The sequence below is a fragment of the Neomonachus schauinslandi genome, chromosome 6 (genome assembly GCF_002201575.2).
Source record: "Neomonachus schauinslandi chromosome 6, ASM220157v2, whole genome shotgun sequence".
Lineage (NCBI taxonomy): Eukaryota > Metazoa > Chordata > Mammalia > Carnivora > Phocidae > Neomonachus > Neomonachus schauinslandi.
The window spans coordinates 21807678-21814350 of NC_058408.1; the positions used below are offsets into that span (position 1 = coordinate 21807678).

General features: G+C 36.0%; 1 pseudogene; it reads right to left on the bottom strand.

Moving 5' to 3' along the window:
• Window positions 1–389: 389 nt before the first annotated feature.
• Window positions 390–1506, bottom strand: LOC110577368 (annotated as a pseudogene).
• Between the last annotated feature and the right edge of the window lie 5167 nt (window positions 1507–6673).

Genomic DNA, 6673 nt, shown 5'->3' on the forward strand with positions numbered 1-6673 from the left:
AATAAAAATCTTAAAAAAAAAAAAAAAAGAAAACAGAAAAATAGTAGGGAAAATCACAGTAACCAAAAGTTAGTTCTTTTATATTTATTTATTCATTTATTTATTTCATATAAGGAAATATTTACTTGAGGTTTAACATGAAATCATAGAAATAAAATTTGTATGAACACAAGTCCACATAGAGTCATAGCACAGATAGCAAAAGACAAAGTAAAAACAAAGAAAATTAATTGGCAGCTATATACAGTTGATCACAGTTGTGTCTTGTACACTAGAAAGGTTTTTTTACAAAATAATCATCTTAGATCAACAGAACACCAATCTTCAATGTTATCCTGAAAGATAGGTTAACTTTAGCAATCTTCTCCTGTTTTCTCCAGCATCCTCCTTTAGTGTGGCTTGTAACTATTGTGCTGATTGCCACCCACTCCAGACACCTTGCCATAAGTGCTCTATTAGCCACTGTAGTCTGTATGTCCCTGTCCATATCCATAGTTCCCATAGTTATACCCAGTATAATCATAGCTTCCATAGCCACTATGGTTTTGATCACCACCATAGACACTACTGTAATTTCCATATGCTTGATCATAAGAGTTATTAAATCCTTGGTTCCAGTTTTGGCCCTGACCTCCTCCATGACCCCTAGTACCATCTTGTCCACCAGCTGCAGCACCTCTTCCTCCTTGTTCTTGTTGCTATTGCTGCCCATGTACCTCTTTGGGTTGTGCAACTTTGATTTCACACGTCCCAGAGCCAATTTGATATCTGTTTTCTTTTTCTTTTTCTTTTTCTTTTTTTTTTTAAGATTTTATTTACGTATTTGAGAGAGAGTGAGCTGGAATGAGCATGAGCACGGGAGGTGTGGGGGGGGAACAGAGGAAGAGGGAGAAGCAGATTCCCCACCGGGCAGGGAGCCCAGTGTGGGGCTGGATCCCAGGACCGAAGGCAGACATTTAACCGACCGAGCCACCCGGGCGCCCTGATGATATCAGCTTTCTAACAATTTCTTTATTGGCTCCTCGTCTGTATATCTGATAAAACAAAATTCTCTTCTTTCATTTGTTTTTGTATCCATGGAGTTCAATATTTTCAATCTCTTCAAAGCCTCCAAAGTATCCATTAATTTGTTCTTCAGAAACTATCTGGGCTAAATCCACCCACAAAAACCTTTTTGAGGGGTTCTTTCCTTTTTAAAGCTTTGGCCCTTTTGAGGCCTATCAATTTGCCATCCAGTTTGTGTTCCTTCAGTTCCCAAACCTTATCAACACTAGCAGCATCTTTGAAAAGCACAAATCCAAATTATCTTGATCTTCCAGTCACCGGATCTATTTTAATTGTACAGTCTACAACTTTCCCAAATCGAGACAAATAGTCAATTGGAACTTTCTTGCTTGTATCCCAGCTCAAGCCTCCAATAAACATTTTACTGTCATCCTGCTGATTCCCTCTCGCATTGATCTTGGATCCCTCTGCGAATTCCTCTGTGTTGTTGTACTCCTTCATGTACTCCTTGGTGGGGGGGCTGTCCCCTGGGGTGCTGGTGTGCAGCTGGGGGTTACAGCAGCAGGAGGTAGTGGGGTCTTGTATGGAGCAAGATGTAAAATGGTGGTGGAAGAGAAAAGTTGATGCTTTCAGAAGATCAATAACATTGACAGAGCTCTAGCGAGACTGATAAGGAAAAAAAGAAAGCAGACCCACATGACAAATACCAGAAATGAGAAGGTTACATCACTACAGATTCTACAAAGGTTAAGATATTAATAAGGGGGATATAATAAACATTTTTATGACAGTAAGTCCAACAACATAGAAAATAGACAAATCTAGGGGCACCTGGGGGCTCAGTCAGTTGGGTGTCTGACTTGATTTTGGCTGAGGTCATGATCGCAGGGTTGTGAGATTGAGCCTAGTCAGGCTCAGCACTGGTGGGGAGTCTGCTTGAGATTCTCTCTCTCCCCCTCCTTCTCTGCCCCTCCCCCTGCTTGCAGGCTCACTCTCTCTCTCTAAATAAATAAATCTTTGGAAAATAGATAAATCTAAAAGCCATTCCTAATAAAAACTGTCAACAAATAGAAATACCAGGGAACTCCCTCAACTTGACAAAGGGCCTCTGTGAAAAACTTAATGCTAATATCATGTGTAATGATTAAATTAATTAATTAAATACCTTGATTAATTAAATACTTTAAAGATCAGGAAAAAAAGGAAGAATGTCTGCTTTAATCGCCTCTATTCAACATTGAATTGGAAGGCTAGCAAATGCAATAAGAGAAAAATAAAAATAAAAGCATTCTGGCTAGAAAGGAAGAAGTAAAATAGTCTTTACAGAATACATCCTTGCCCAAGTAGAAAATTCAATGGAATCTAACAAAAAATCTGCTAGAACTTAAAGCTGAGAAGAATATGGTTTTTAGATATAAGAACAATATACAAAAATTTTATTTCTATATATTAACAATAGGTACCCTCAAAATAAAATTTTAAAGATACCATTTACAATAGAGAAAAAGTATGGTAGGCTGATTTTAAATTTTATTTAGAAATTCACAAGTTCTAACATAGACAAAATGACTTTGAAAACAAAAATTTTGAGGATTCACAGTATCTAATTTTAAGATTTATTGTAAAACTCTATGTTTCATGTCAATATGAAACTAACATAAAGATATATAAAAAAGATTAACAGATGAATGAAAGAGAATAGACAGTTTAGAGATGTGTGTGGATATATGTGTGTGTGTATATACAGAAAGAGCAAGCGAGAGAGAGAGAGAAGGTACACAGAGAAAGGATACATAGGGAGAATCACCTTTTAAAACAAAGGTCTTGGGACATTTGTATATCAAAATGCAGAAAAAAAGACAAAAGAAACTTAAATGCATACCAGGGACAGTATAATAAAAATAACTCAAAATGTATCATCAACATGAAAATAAGCCACACATTTTTAAATTTCTAAAAATAAAAAAAAATTAGAGAAAATCTTTGTGTCCTATGTGTGTGCCAAAGTATGATTTATTTAAAAATATATATAAATTGAACTTATTAAAAAATAAGAATGTCTTTCAAAAGATACTGTTAAGAGAATTAACAGACTGGAGGAAAATATTTGAAAATCACATATCTGATGAAAGACTTCTATCTAGAAGTTTGAAAAAAAAATTAATGTAAAATATAGACCTACCATCATCTGTGTATTTCTAGGTATTTATCCAAGACAAATCAAAGCATATGTCCCAATAAAAAGACTTGTACATGAATATTCAGAGCATCTTTGTAATAGCTAAAACCTGAAAACAACCCCAATGTCCAAAAAAGATGAATGGATCAACAAAGTATGGTAGAGCTATACAATGGAATACTACTTAACAGTAAAAAAGAATTTATTACTAATACATAACACAACATGGCTGAATCTCAAAATAATTATTATGAAAGAATCCTGACAAAAATCTTACTCTATAATTGTATTCACATAAAATTCAGTCAAATATATAATGAGAAATAAAAACAGATTAGTGGTTGCCTGGAAAAGGGTTTGGATGGTGAAGGGCTGGAAGAAGGAATTAAATGGCAGGAGAAAATTGTCAGGACTGATGGATATGTTTAGTAATGGATAATGGTTTCATGGACGTATATGCCAGAAGTCATAAAATTGAACACTTGAAATAAGTGCAGTTTATTTTTGCAGATCATAAAAAAGTATTCTGGTTCACTATCAGAAAAATATAGAGCCATATTTTCCCATATCACATGTACCAACTCAAGAAAGTTAAATATTATTTGTAAAACAATCTCGGTCACATACTTAATCTTAAAAAGATTCACAAATTCTTAATCACAAGCATCTGTGTACAGGTATTTAGGTAGATAATGTAGCTGACGTGATACGTTTATTAAGCCCTATGAGCAATGTTAACAACAATTATACTCCTCAAGCTAATAGAACATTCATGTTTGATGTTTAAATAATTTCATTATCAAGATGAATAATAGGATTGACTTTGACAACTTTCTTAATTACTGATTTTGACAGGAAGCCAACACTAATTAGAATTTCATTTTTATAAAATGAATACACTGTTTGTAATCAGCCAAACATTCCTCAATTAAATCAGAGCTCTAATATTGTCCAAGTTGTCATTTTAATTACTACATAATATATGTAGAAAAATAAGTATTTACGTTAATTTTAAAATATTACTTTATATACAGACTAATTCATATGTGAGTTTTTGGTAGTCTGCGATTTTTGCTACACGTGAAAGAGACATAAAAAGTATGTTTAGCACTTCAGTTAATATTTAAAAACTACAAGTGTCTAAAGATTAACCTTTTCTAATTATTTTGGAAATAAAATTATTTTACTCTCCTATGGAAATGGGGACATTACAATAACCAAAACAACACCCAAAAGTTTTCTTTGAAATTCCTCAAGTTTGACCTGTGGGGCACAGGGTGATAGTGTGTCCAAAGTGCACCCAGAAAACTGGTAGACCATATGGTTCCTAGTTCACTTGGAATTGTTGAATCTCATCTGTTTTTGGAGAAACTGCCTGAAGGAAGTTATTCCAGCATCTCCTTTTTGTTCATGCCAACACCAAGGTGACATTTCCACTCCATGAAATGACTGGGAATGGAAGTAGTCCCACTTGGGGGTCCCCAGTAATGGTAAATAATCCTTTCTTTCCAGGAGTACCTTATGTGTCATTGGGATTGTATTTCTGGTATGGAGAACCAGGCATTAATTTCCATCCCTCTGGAAAAATAGTGACTTGCACCTGAGGGTTAGTCATGAGCCTTTTAAGTGTTTAAAGTCATGGAAGGCATCCAGGCAGGTCAGGCTCAATTGGTTGAACTGCCTTACTTCAGCCCAAGGTGGAGTCTGGGCGATCTTTAATACATCCAGCCTTTTCTCAGTTGATGTTTTGGACCAAGTAGAAAGGTGCCGCATGGCTTTCTAAGCTAACTGCTAGTGGTTTATACGATTTACTCAGCTGAGAGTGTGGGGTACAAGGTTGAAGTCAATAGGGCAAGTTGATATCATTTTGCTGTGAGGGTCCTGTTGATAGTAGCTTTAGTTAAATGCCACATAAGACATTTCAAACTGATTTGGTTCCAGCACTCTCAGTCAAATCAGAATCAGAGTGGCAGAGATTATATACATATGGGAAAATTCTACCAGTAGTGATTTGGTATAGAAAGGCAGATTAGGTGTTGTTGGGAGATAATTCTCCATGAGTCTCTTTCATTTTTGAATGGCTTATATTAAGTTGTATTGTTTGAACTATCTTTTCCAGGATGATTATACAACAAATGGTGTTGGAATATATAGTGTCTCACTCTAGGGGAGAGGACACATGGGTTTGCTGACCAGTCTCTTTATTAGATAATCTATCTTTCCATGGCAGCAGATAGATAGGCTTATAAGCACCCCAGTTTAAAAGACTGGAGCTTTCTAAGCTTGAGGTTCCTCGGCTATAATCCAAGACCTCAGCATTCAGGACATCAGATGGGTCTTTTCATATTGCCTGATGGGATGGCAGGTTCTTGCCTCCCTTGCCACATTTCTAACCAAAGCATTAATTCCTGAGAATCAGGTTGGTGTTTCCTTACACAAAGAGATGAAAGAGATGGGGCAGCCATTATAGATTTTTATGTTTATTTGCACATTTGTTGTGTTACTTCATGGAAGCTTGTTTTTTAGGGACCCAGAATCTTTATATTGGCAAAGCCAAATTGCTTGAAATCTTTGGGTGTTCCCATTTTGTGAGTAAAGTCATTCTAATGAACTGCCGTTGAGTCCCTTTTTAGGGGAGGACTGAGGGAATCATTACAGTGTATATTTGCCATAACTTTTCCTGGTCCTTCTCCTGGAATCCTGGCTACGTGTTTAGTCAGTCAATTCAAGCTGTGGTTCAACTGGTTCAGATATGAATTGGCATAAAGCTTGTGACTTTAAACCAGGGTAACTACCAATTGTAAGTTCTTTTCTTTTGTATAAATTAAGCAATTCCTTTTCTGGTTACTTATTTTTATCTCAAGGGAATCCATGTTCTCTTGATCATCCCCAGGGACTTCTAAGGATTTGTTCACCTGTCCACTACTCACATATTGATATTCTTTACAAGAATTGCAAACAGTCTGCTTCTGATGGTTAAGCAACATTATTGTCTCCTTTATGTCATGCCCTTTACTATCCAGATGGTCAAATCTATGATTGTATATCCTACCATCAGCTCTGACCTACCAAGAACATCCACCACTTTTTTTTCTAATAATGCCAGTACCCCTCTTGCCCAAAGTGTCTTCAAGGCACTCTCCCAAATCATAGTCAATTGGTAGGCTGATGTTGTTACTCTCTTAATACAGGAGATTGCTACCATATTGATAATATTTGCCAACTTTATGTTCTTCACCTTTTGTTCTAGCTCCTACCAGATCGATTCTCTTCCTCACCCTGCCATTATATGTGGACTAAGCCCTACAGATATTGAAAGTATAATATTCTTCCTCCTTTAGCTGATATTTCCCTTTCTTTGTCAGGTCGTGTAGTGACAATTCTAGTTATTGATCTTATGGCTACAGTCTAGTCTAAATGAGGCATGTTATCTTTAAAGATAAAGGAATAAGCCACATCTGAAGGTCCTGTGAGTGAAGGAAGCCTGGG